Source organism: Protomyctophum bolini (genome assembly GCF_963924005.1).
Source record: "Protomyctophum bolini genome assembly, chromosome: 20".
Taxonomy (NCBI): Eukaryota; Metazoa; Chordata; class Actinopteri; order Myctophiformes; family Myctophidae; genus Protomyctophum; species Protomyctophum bolini.
In genome coordinates, this window is record NC_137881.1 from 5,967,937 (window position 1) to 5,980,525 (window position 12,589).

Consider the following 12,589-nt stretch of genomic DNA (forward strand, 5'->3'; position numbering starts at 1 on the left):
TCGTAGCGCGCCACTCGGTGGCGCGCTATGAGCTTGTAGATCTGCTATTTTTCAATAGCTAAAGCTAACACCAAAAGGTGTTCCCCCTAATGAGGGACGAGGCTCTTGTTGTTGTTGTTGTTTACCTTTCACGCTCTCTCCAGGCTTGAAGACGACAGTTCCTTCTGCAAACTCGTAGTCGGAGCCTGCGTTGGCGGTGCCATCCTCTGTGCGATAATCCACCTGGCACAAGCACAGCACACACATACAAATGGAGTACTTTATACTGGCAAATGTGGCAACCCAAATAAACGCTATAGCTGGAATAAACAACCCACTAAACATAAATTAAACTTAACCCAAGAGTTAACCCCATTTTAACCTGAGATCAGATTAAAAAAAATGTCTTCTACATCCTGACAGTTTTCTGAAAAGGCTATGTTTCAATGTCATAAATAGCAGACCTACAAGCTACCTACAAGACCTATGAGCTTGTAGATCTGCTATTTTTCAATAGCTAAAGCATAACATAATGCTAACACCAAAAAGGGTTCCCGCCCCAAAATGGGATAAACGCTAGCTGGAATAAACAACCCACAAACATAAATAGTACTTTCCAAAGAGTTCAAACAGAGGCAACCAAATTATTCTCTGAAGTGAAAATGGCCATGTTATGGATGAAAGTAAAGAAACAATGGAGGAAAATACAGGAAAAGAAAAAAGAGTTTGCAGGGAGGACTGTGTGAGAGAACAAGAGAAGAACCATTGTTATAGATTAGAAAGACCCTCTGGGTCAGAGAGAAACTTTGAAGATGGCACAACATGGCTTCTTTCTCCCAGCTCACTTTCATCCCCTACAACACAGTGAAATCCTCTGTGTAAAAAGTGAAGTCTGTGTACAAGTATCTTCTCCATTTCTCTATAGTGTTTAAAGTGAGATACCGTACGGTATACACAACCAGGCTATGGGAGGAAGGGAATACAATGCAGTGGTCTGGGCTTCTGGCTGAAGCAGACGGATAATTGGGCACGGTTGTTGTCTGCAAAACAGTGTTCAGGTTTGTGATCATCACAGATTGAGATTGTGTATGCTTGAGAGAATCCTGATTTATTATGTAAATGTTCACATTACTATTCCTCTCCGCTCCCCTCTTTCCTTCCATTCCCGTGTCCTCCTGACGTTTGACTACAAAGTGATAAGGATTATATCAAAGCCTCTCGTAAGGGAGTCTGGAAGTGTCCGAAAACGTGATTATTATATATAATGTGGTGATGCACCGAATATTCGTCCGCAGAAAATATTCGGCAGAAAACGGCTAAAAATTCATTTTCGGCCTAGTGTATGCAATTAATGCATTCAAAAGAGCTGAATAAAAGTTTTATGGACCCATAACAGTGATTATTATTTAAGTTAAGTTTTGCCATAACCATTTTTTTTGCCATAAATCAGGTAGTTTTAAGGTACGGCCATGACAGCAATGGTAGGAAAAAATATATGTAATATTAATCATATTCGGATATTCGGTATTCGGCCGACTGTTTCCTATATTCGGTATTCGGTTTAGTCCAAGAATTTCCCTTTCAGTGCATATAGATTCTGAAAAGGCAACTTGACAGAGCAACGTTCACTTGCAGTGGAGAGTATGTTGGGAAAGTTTGAGAGCAAGAGTGTCTGTCCTGTTGTCCGTTTTGTTTGTCTGTAAACTCATTGTTTAACAGTTTTATCAGTTTATCACATTTATGTCTTTTTTATTATGTATTGTATGTGGAACATTTACATTGCCTGTTATTTTTTTTCATTTTATTTAATTGAACTACTCATTATCATTGTCAATAATATTCTGATTGTCATACAAAAAATGCCTAATAAAAACAGTATTAAAAGAAGAAAAAAATACCACAACGTGGAAATACGTTGTAACAAGTAAAAGTCCTGCATTCCAAATTTAACTTGAGTAAAAGTAAGAAAGTATACTTTGTCCACAACTCCTTCTGTGTGTGCGTGCCTATACTGCCTGTCTGCCTGCCTTCGTGCGTGCGTGCGTGTGCGTGCGACCGTGCGCGTGCGTGAGTGCGTGTCTGATGTCTCCAGGTTCACACACTGACCTTGACAGTGACCGCGGCGTCTCCTCCGCGGCGGGACACGGTCAGCTTGAGGGAGCCGCAGTTCTCGAAGCACTGGTAGAGAACCGGGTCGAACTCCATCCTGATGGTGTGAGGGTCGTACTCCTGGGCCTGGGTCTCGTTACTGCTCACCACCTGGACACAACACGCAACACACAACACACACACACACAACACACACACAACACACAACACACGCACAACACACAACACAACACACACACACACACACACACAGACACACCACACACACCAGTTGGGTTGTGAGCCAAACACAACTACCAACAATTAGCCATTCACTAAGTCCTTCCCCAACACGTCCATGTCCAATAGGCAAATTAGCAACGCTTACTAAGAGAGGAGAGATGGCAAGCTTTGACCCATTGAGATGCATGTTAAATGATGGGGATTTCCATATAAATAAATCGATCATTTCAGTAGCAAGAGCCTCAAAATGTCTTCTGAATCTAGTCAACAAGGCCTGCGGGTCTCCAGGTGACAAAAGTTGTGGGATAAAAATTGTAGTAAAAAAAGAAAGAAAAAAGATTTAAAAATTACATAAAAAGGCGTAAAATCATGAAATAAAATAATCTTCCTAAAATGTTGACGTGTGTGTGTGTGTGTGTGTGTGTGTGTGTGTGTGTGTCTCAGTACGGTACCTTCCGGGCCTGGTCCGCAGCGTGCTTCTTCAGAATGTTCCCCGCTCCGATCATCATCCTTGTTGCCTGGATACGGTAGAACGCACGGCTCTTCTGCTGTTGCACCAGCGTCTGGGCGAGAGACAACCACATACACAGTGTCATAAATGACCCGTCTGGGGCGAGAGACAACCACATACACAGTGTCATAAATGACCCGTCTCGGGGCGAGAGACAACCACATACACAGTTTCATAAATGACCCGTCTCGGGGCGAGAGACAACCACATACACAGTGTCATAAATGACCCGTCTCGGGGCGAGAGACAACCACATACACAGTTTCATAAATGACCCGTCTCGGGGCGAGAGACAACCACATACACAGTTTCATAAATGACCCGTCTCGGGGCGAGAGACAACCACATACACAGTGTCATAAATGACCCGTCTCGGGGCGAGAGACAACCACATACACAGTTTCATAAATGACCCGTCTCGGGGCGAGAGACAACCACATACACAGTTTCATAAATGACCCGTCTGGATGAGAGACAACCACATACACAGTGTCATCAATGACCCGTCTCGGGCGAGAGACAACCACATACACAGTGTCATAAGTGACCCGTCTGGGGGCGAGAGACAACCACATACACAGTGTCATAAGTGACCCGTCTGGGGGCGAGAGACAACCACATACACAGTTTCATAATTGACCCGTCCGTCCGTCCACGGTCAACACGTCAGAGAGACGTCAATAAATGACGATCGTCGGGTCCATTTTCGTCGCTGTCAGAAAGGAAGAAACCATGTCCAAAACATCTTAGTTACAAATCTCATGCACTGCACATTAATGTTTGGAGGGAAGTTTGAATTAATGTTGTGTGTAAATATTATGTAGATACGCTGTTGTCTCTTTTTATATTTGTTCTTTCCCCCCTACCCTTGCACTCTTCTCTCTCTTTCCTGGAAACAATCAAAAAGACGGAGCATGCACAAAAAAAAATCCACTGTCGAGGAAATGTGGAATACACTAAGTTATACATTTAAGGAGATCAAATCACTAAACTAAACTATGAGAAGTTGTTTTCTGTCCCATTATTATCTTTACTGACATTTGACCTGTGACCTGTGAGGTCTGAGGGAAGGGTCTTCCCATTGTCTCATGTGTTAAGACCCACCTACTCTCCCTGAGGCAGTAGGAATGTATTTAAGCTGAAGTCTGACTGAGTTGTGTTGAGTCAGTACATGGTGTTCCATTGCAACGCTTCATTGCTGGCTCCGTATTCGAATACAAGATTCTAATACTTTGAAACTCTGAATTGTGTCTGTGTGTCATTATGTTGTTTAACTGTGTTATAAGTGCTCTCCGAAAGATTCCAGAGCACCACCCACTGTTTCATATTCAGACCTGTAAAGCTATGACATGTGACAATAAAGGTGATCCTGATTCAGATTTTCAGAAGTGACCCAGAAAGAGTTGGGAGCCAGCTAGTGTTAGTCAGACATGATGATGTTTCACAGTACAGCGTGGTCAGACAGATCTCCTTGCGGTCCCCAGTTGATCTGCTGATGACAGGACAGGACTTTCTGCTTCGCAGGACAAGACACTTTCCATAAGAATACTAAATGCGACTAGTTTGCTTTTTATGTCATCATGATGCCAAAAATAGGGACAACCATGATGTCAGTGTTGGAAAGTGACTATATTTACTCAAGTACTGTACCATTCTGAGGTATCTGTACTTTACTTGAGCATTTCCAATTCCAGAGGAATGGGACATTCTGCATACTGTAAGTACATTCTGAACTCCAGACTTGGGAGTGTTTCTATATTGCAGTATTGATACTTTTACTCAAATAAAAAGATGTAGTTATTTTTCCACCACTGGAGCCATGTGCAGTAGTCAGACATGATGCTCACAGGATGGTTAGACAGCTCTCCTTGCTGTTCTCTAGGAGATATGCTGATGACTGATGGCTTTCTGCTGCACAGGACAAGACACTTTATATAGGAATACTAATGTAAAAAAGGGGCTTAAACCATGTTTGCTTTTTACGTTATTACTATATATATTTTTACAGCTACACAACAATATGAAGAATCAACATATACAGCTTAAATGGATGATACGTTGCCTGCAAGTATAACAGATATGGTTTACCACACAAAGTAAAAGATAGCATAAAATAAACATGATTTCTGGCCCAAATGCATTCCCCAAGGCAAACAACAGCTTAAGTAAACAACAATACATATTATTGTTGTCACACACACACACACACGCACACACGCGCGCGCACACACACACACACACACACACACACACACACACACACACACACACACACACACACACACACACACACACACACACACACACACACACACACACACACACACACACACACACACACACACACACACACACACACACACACACACACACACACACACACACACACACACACACACACACACCAATATGTTCCTCTAACTTTGTCCCAAAATGGCTGAAGCACGTGACTCTGCATATCACTGTGACATCTGGAAGAACATAAGGCGGTGCATCCAGCCGTGTTTGTTCTGATCGGCGTTCGTTTATATAACACTCTTGTTTTCCGAATTTCTCACGACTGTATTCACACGCACACCCTCTCACAGACGGCGGAGGCATGCCATGCGTGCGACAAGAGGCTGCCAAAACTGCTCCTTCAGTGACTTGGTCAAGGACCAGTGGTGGAAAAAAGTTTAACTTTTTGACCTGAGATCAGATTCTACAAATTTATTCTACATCCCGACAGTTTTCTGAAAAAGCTATGTTTCTATGTCAGTCGTTCTTCGATTTTTACAAAAATAGCAGGCCTACAAGCTCGTAGCGCGCCACTCTCGGTGGCACGCTATGAGCTTGTAGATCTGCTATTTTTCAATAGCTAAAGCATAACATAATGCTAACACCAAAAGGGGTTCCCGCCCAGAATGTAGTACAAAAGTAAATGTATTTAGGCCATAGGCCCTATGGCATAGGGGCAGAAGCCTATCTCCTGTTTCTGTAGCGTGAGGCAGCTTGATGTACAAGTACACCCCCTGGACATGACGCTAGTATGTCGCAGGGACTTACCCCCAATCCAACCCTTGATGCCGAGTGTCAAGCAGGGACTCAGGGAGGCACTGGGTCCCATAGAGTCTTTGGTATGACCCGGCCGGGGATCGAACCCCGACCTCCCAGTCTCAGGGCGGACACTCTAACCACAAGGCCACTGAGCTGGTACATACAGCAGTGGTCTATACTTATAATGTGCAAGGCCCATTCCTCCGACCTGTTTGCACGCCCAGCAGAGAAGCATTAAAGATTAATCATTTAATAAATGATTAACTCGTCAAAGCTGGCTCGACTACAAATTCAACTTCAAGGCTTTACTTGACAAGGGGAGTCACCTAGGGACACGACACTCTTAAGGGGTGCCTCGGCCAATAAGTTAATGCCCGGACCACAGAGTGGCTGCAATGTTCCTGGGACCTTTGCCACGTGTAATCACTCCACTCTGCCCTCCTTTCTTCACCCTTTAGCCTGTCCTACACACATCATCATCTCACCACCGAACACGGAAAGCGTTTTATTTTATTTACAGTCACAGAGAGGACCTTGCCGCGAGGGGTGTAGGGATTACAGGCATGCACGCACGCACGCACACACACACACACACGCAAGCGCACACACACGCACACACACTGGTGGTCGGTTCAAAGAGATGAGAGGAGGAGGTACAAGAGAAGAAAATATCGTTTCTGTCGGATGGAGAAAAGAAAATACAAAATACCCTGAGTTCCAATGGAGCCAATGTAATTGTTGTTTTGTCACAAGCTCAGGATACCAAAAGTCTACTTTTCTTAGAATTATTTCTTAAAAATAATTGTGGCTTTTGTGATAGGGAGCAATGATATATTAGCCTACAACTCGCCCATAGGCCGTTTCTGTAGCTATTTTCAGGTTAGAAAATAAGGAGTAGAAAATAAATATTTGGCGCTACTCATTACATATTAGCTCAATGTGTTCCATTTCTGCGACATGACATATATAGGCATATCTGATTAATGATTTATGTTTGTTTCATATAGATTTGTATTAGGGGTCTGTTCTGTCATTGCTGACGAATAAAGAGACAGACTCCGCTCAGCAGACCGTGTACTATGTTTACGTGGTTCTCTTCTCTTCGTCTCCACATTTCTCTGCCAAAAGCAACACGGATGTGAACGTGTGTGTGTGTGTGTGTGTGTGTGTGTGTGTGTGTGTGTGTGTGTGTGTGTGCGCACACGTACACACCACACACACGGCTCCCGGCTTCGTGTTCCCGCCAGCAGATCAAACACAGCGGCCATGCCCGGGGAAAGTGCCCACAGCAAGGCAGGATACTAATCTCCGACGGCTTACGTTTTATAGGGGTAAATATGCCGCGAGGAAAACAGCGGACAGCTTTTCTGTGCTGTCGATACAGAACATAATGATGTGCAGAACGCTCCACTCTGCCCGTCTCCCCCACAAGAATGGATTTAGATCTGAATTCTGATCAAATAAAATGACGAGGTGGGGTGTCCCTTTAATACTTTTAATTGGTTCAATATACTGTACCTTTTTTATTTGAACCCAATTAGGGCATTGAGGCTGAATCTAAATCCTAACATCCATCCATCCATCAGCTCCACCAGAGAGCTCCAGACATCCCTCTCCTAGTGCCTTCCTCCTGGGGGATCCTGAGACGTTCCAAGGCCAGTGAGTTGATGTAATCCCTCTAACCTTGGTCTGCCCCCGGGGTCTCCTCCCAGTGGGACGTGATCCTTGGTCTGCCCCGGGGTCTCCTCCCAGTGGGACGTGATCCTTGGTCTGCCCCGGGGTCTCCTCCCAGTGGGACGTGATCCTTGGTCTGCCCCGGGGTCTCCTCCCAGTGGGACGTGATCCTTGGTCTGCCCCGAGGTCTCCTCCCAGTGGGACGTGATCCTTGGTCTGCCCCGAGGTCTCCTCCCAGTGGGACGTGATCCTTGGTCTGCCCCCGGGGTCTCCTCCCAGTGGGACATGATCCTTGGTCTGCCCCGGGGTCTCCTCCCAGTGGGACGTGATCCTTGGTCTGCCCCGAGGTCTCCTCCCAGGGGGACGTGATCCTTGGTCTGCCCCGAGGTCTCCTCCCAGTGGGACGTGATCCTTGGTCTGCCCCAAGGTCTCCTCCCAGTGGGACGTGATCCTTGGTCTGCCCCGGGGGTCTCCTCCCAGTGGGACGTGATCCTTGGTCTGCCCCGGGGTCTCCTCCCAGTGGGACGTGATCCTTGGTCTGCCCCGAGGTCTCCTCCCAGTGGGACGTGATCCTTGGTCTGCCCCGAGGTCTCCTCCCAGTGGGACGTGCCTCGAGGACCTCCCTAAGGAGACACCTAAGCTGGCTCCTTTCCAGGCGAAGAAGCAGCGACACTATACTTCTATAGTCTCTCTTGCATGATTTGACTTCTATATCTTGCATGAGGTGACTTCTCACCGTATCTAGCTTAAGGAAAGGCCAGCCACCCGTCGAAGAAAAGAATATACAGTATGCATGATTTGTGCCACATTTTCACGATCTGCTATGCTTATAACCAGGTGCTGGGTGCGTGCCACGTCATCTCGCACACATGTTTTGTGTCTGGATTGGCATCAGAGATGTCCTCCTAATGCATATTCATGTGCAAACTGTTCCTTAAAATAACATACAACATATATAAATATAGACATATGGTTTTTGCCCGACATATAAGCTCGTTTGGCACTGTTTATTTGTTTGTTTGTTTGTGCTAGATATATACTGTCAGCTGCGTATGAATTATGCATGGCCTGGTTCAAAGTGAAGCACTGGATCTTCACCAACGCAACACTCATGGAGCGCCTCAGGGCCGTGTCCTCAGCCCCGTTTCCTTTACAACCACTACACACATGACTGTGCCAGCCCCACACCCACCCTTCACCCACCCGCACCCACACACACCCACCCACACCCACACCCACCGATCACCCACCCATCACCACATGAGTCAAATAAACTGATGACTACTACTGCCATTCTTAATTGGACTTCTGCAGTGACAGTGAAACGCCGTTCAAAGAGTTTCACAATTTTATCAACGTTTGCCTGTTATCTCTCAACACAATACAGCATGGAATTGTAGACAAAATCTTAAACAACACCAACAAAATAAATATTATATAAAATATAAAATATAAAGTATTGGGTCAGAGAGGCTAAATCTCATCAAATGGTGTTCCGTGGCTCAAATGCCACATAAGAAAAACGGACCTTGATGTGAAAAGGGCTGAAAACCACTGTGATTATAGCCTTTCAGCACCACGGAGAGCTCCCCCCTCTGTGAGCAGAGGGGCGGTCACACAGCTGGACTGCACACAGTGCCTTATTAGTGAGCGGCGCTGTTTACAGAATACTGTATGGGTCATCATACTCACATCATTATCCTCATGGTTCTGGCCACGATGCGTGGTGTGAATGGACCCTTAGCCCATTGGAACCGGGACAGCATCCGTGTCATTTGAACTTTTAGCTATACTTTTTTTTCCTTAAAACGGTTGGCGAAAGGGCCTTTCTGTGTGGAGTTTGCATGTTCTCCCCGTGTCCCCTAGGGTAGTATACCCTCACAAAAAAGCATGCAGTAATCCTAGTCTCTAAACTGCCTCCCCCTGGCCAGCCGGGGCGCTTGATGGAGGGGAAAGGAACTGGTTGGAATAACGTGTTCCTTCCACGCGCTACGTCCAACCAGGGAAACTCCCTTGGACACTCCCTTGGCCTAGGTTGGCGGAAGGTGTGTAGAGCCCAGGATCACATTAGATAATTGACACAGGGGTGAAAAATGGGTTACAAAATCGTGGGATAAAAAATTTAAAAAAAAAGAAACGGTGGCCAAATGGTCATATGGTTTTTTTGGGGGTCCTTTGCACAAAAAACGTTGGAGAACTGAATCGTCTCAGGTCTTAATGTGTTAAGTGTGTGATCAGCCTATCAAAACAACATTTCTCACTGTACAGTGTACACAATGGTGCATTGATATTAACCACCGGCAGCTGAATGTGGACAAAACTAAATACCCGGCCATTAGCATATCAAACACACAAGCCTCATTGGACTGCGCTGACGGGGTCCATCCAAGGAAAGAACATTTATCAATGCCTTGGACTCACAGACTCGCTTTCCATCCGATTCAAATTACTTCTCTTTCTCCATAAATAATACAAAGAAGCTTGATAAGGCGGGTTTGAATGCTTCAACACGTCAGAGCTTGTTTTCTGATGAATTGGGTTCCTTCATACACCACTATATTATATAGCAGGGCTTTTTTCCACTCTGCCGCATGCGTGTGCGTGTGTGTGCGTGTGCGTGTGCGTGCGCGTGCGTGTGCGTGTGTGTGTGTGTGTGTGTGTGTGTGTGCGTGTGCGTGTGCACCTGCCCGCCCGCCTGCCTGTATACTGTGGATATAATTTGCATGTCATATACTTGTATATTCGCACAGCTCTTCACAGTACGGTGATTCTGCAATGATTGATGGTTTTGCGTTGAATAATATGATGTATGTTTTAACCCCTGCTGTATCCACGGTACTCATTCTTATACCCTGTAGAGTGTAGATAACTGTATATACGGTGTCTTAACTCATTGCTTGTGCATGCCAATGACGAGATTTCATGTGTTTCGATAGATGGCGCTATATAAATTCAAGTTATTATTATTATTATTATTATGAGGTAAAATCAATCAACAAAACATCCTTGCCAGAGGATGGTCACAGAACCAGTTAAATACAATACTTAATATCTCACCTGGTAGTTGTGAATGGGTTACTAGTATAATTATCTCACCTGGTAGTTACTAGTATAATGATCTCACCTGGTAGTTGTGTATAATTCTACAACAGGTCGTTAAGAGGAAGCAATCTGATTGGTTGAAACAGCCTTCTAGCCGGTGGTTTAACCAGCACTGTTCACCACCTAATCAAAACAAAGAATTCAGCTGCTCTGTTCTCCCAGAGCGCTAGCAAACTCGGTGGCTAGGCTAGTTTCTTTAGACATTTGTGGTCGTAGTGACTACATCTGTCATTAAAAATATATATTTTTTCAGCGATTCTCTTTGTTTTAAGGGTAACTGTTGTAGAGTGATGCTAGAGTGATGCTTGCGGAACTCGACTTCGTCTCGTTCCCCTACCGCATCACTGGAAATAATCACGTTAAACAACACCCTCTCGTGTAATATTGCTTAATGATCTCACCTGGTAGTTACTAGTAGTATTATCTCACCTGGTAGTCATTAGTATAATGATCTCACCTGGTAGTTACTAGTAGTATTATCTCACCTGGTAGTCATTAGTATAATGGTCTCACCTGGTAGTTGGCCATCTCGATGAGCTGCTCCATGTCCTTGTCGGGGTGTCTCTGCTTCAGCTCCTTCAGGTTGCGCGCCATGCCCCGCCTGGCCAGGTCCTCCTCGTCCTTAGCTCCGCCCCCATCCTCCGCCACCCCGCCGTCCGAGTGACAGTTCAGCCCCATCTGAAGCATTGATTGATTGATTGATTGATTATTTCACAGTATGCAGAATGGGTACATTTCAGACGAAAGCACAAGTCAATACAAGAACTGTCACTGTGGACGAACCATGATTCATACTTGTTTACAACAGGGTCGACCTTTTTAATTCATCAGAACATTTTAAGACGTAGCAACCAAGTATTTATTGAGTACTGGACCTAAGTGCTTTATTATATTTTTTAATTTTTGTATCTGTACTTTACTATTTGTATTTTTAGTCATCATAGCTACGTTTTCATTTAGTTTCCGTGTAAGTTTTCGTCATAGCATTATAGTGGAGGAAATGGACCCTGCCCTGCACCCACCTCTTCTCAAAACGTAAAAAACTTGTTCAGAAAAGCCCTGTTAAATGTTTGTTCACTGAACTCTGTCGGTATTTTTATCCATTACATTGTTGTTGTTTTTATATTGCATCTTTAAATATGCTTTCTATACTGTTGGCCAGCTGGCTGTGAGTTGTTGATTTGCATTGTGTTCGATTTTCCTGCTTTTTAGTGAATTTGTTCTACAGCACTTTGTGACTTTGTCCAGAAAAGTGCTATATAAATAAAGTTATTATTATTATTATTATCCCATTCTGAACGGGAACCCGTTTTGGTGTCAGCATCATGTTATGCTTTAGCTATTGAAAAATAGCAGATCTACAAGCTCATAGCGCGCCACCGAGTGGCGCGCTACGAGCTTGTAGGTCTGCTATTTTTGAAAAATCGAAGAACGACTGACATTTTTTAGAATCTGATCTCAGGTCAGAATGGGTTAATCAGACCAGTGTGTGTCCAGTGGAAACCTCGTATGAATCTGATCTCAGGTCAGAATGGGTTATTATTACCTGTCCGTCCAGCTCCAGCATGTCCATCTTGGTGAAGCCGCCGCCCACGCCCCCCAGGCCGCCCGGCGTGTCGGTGCCCTCCGTCTCCACGATGATGCCGCGGTGTTTGTCGGCGCGGTAACGCTTACGCACGTACTTGTAGAAGAGGAGGCGGCGGTCGGCCACCCACGCCTGCACCACGCACAGCGGGAAGAACATGAAGGTCAACACGGCCTCCCACACCTGGGGGAGAGAGAGATAGAGACAGAGAGGGAGGGAGAGAGAGAGAGAGAGAGAGAGAGAGAGAGAGGGGAGGTCACAGATGAATGGTTCAAGTCGTTCCAGAGAAGAACTCATTGAAGCGACATGATTCTTTTCATGTTTGATTTACTTGAAGTGTGAAAAAAAAGGAGAAATGGGTCGAGTTCACC

At 45.1% G+C, this 12,589-nt stretch overlaps 1 pseudogene across 1 annotated transcript in view; it reads right to left on the bottom strand.

Moving 5' to 3' along the window:
* Positions 1-12,589, bottom strand: part of LOC308335680 (sodium/calcium exchanger 3-like) — a 146,794-nt pseudogene that overhangs the window by 58,199 nt on the left and 76,006 nt on the right. The window contains exons 7-11 of the transcript XR_013966254.1: positions 12,180-12,401; positions 11,147-11,311; positions 2,763-2,873; positions 2,086-2,238; positions 126-222 (exon numbers count right to left, since the gene is read on the bottom strand). The product of XR_013966254.1 is annotated as a sodium/calcium exchanger 3-like (transcript). The remainder of the gene's footprint in view (positions 1-125; positions 223-2,085; positions 2,239-2,762; positions 2,874-11,146; positions 11,312-12,179; positions 12,402-12,589) is intronic.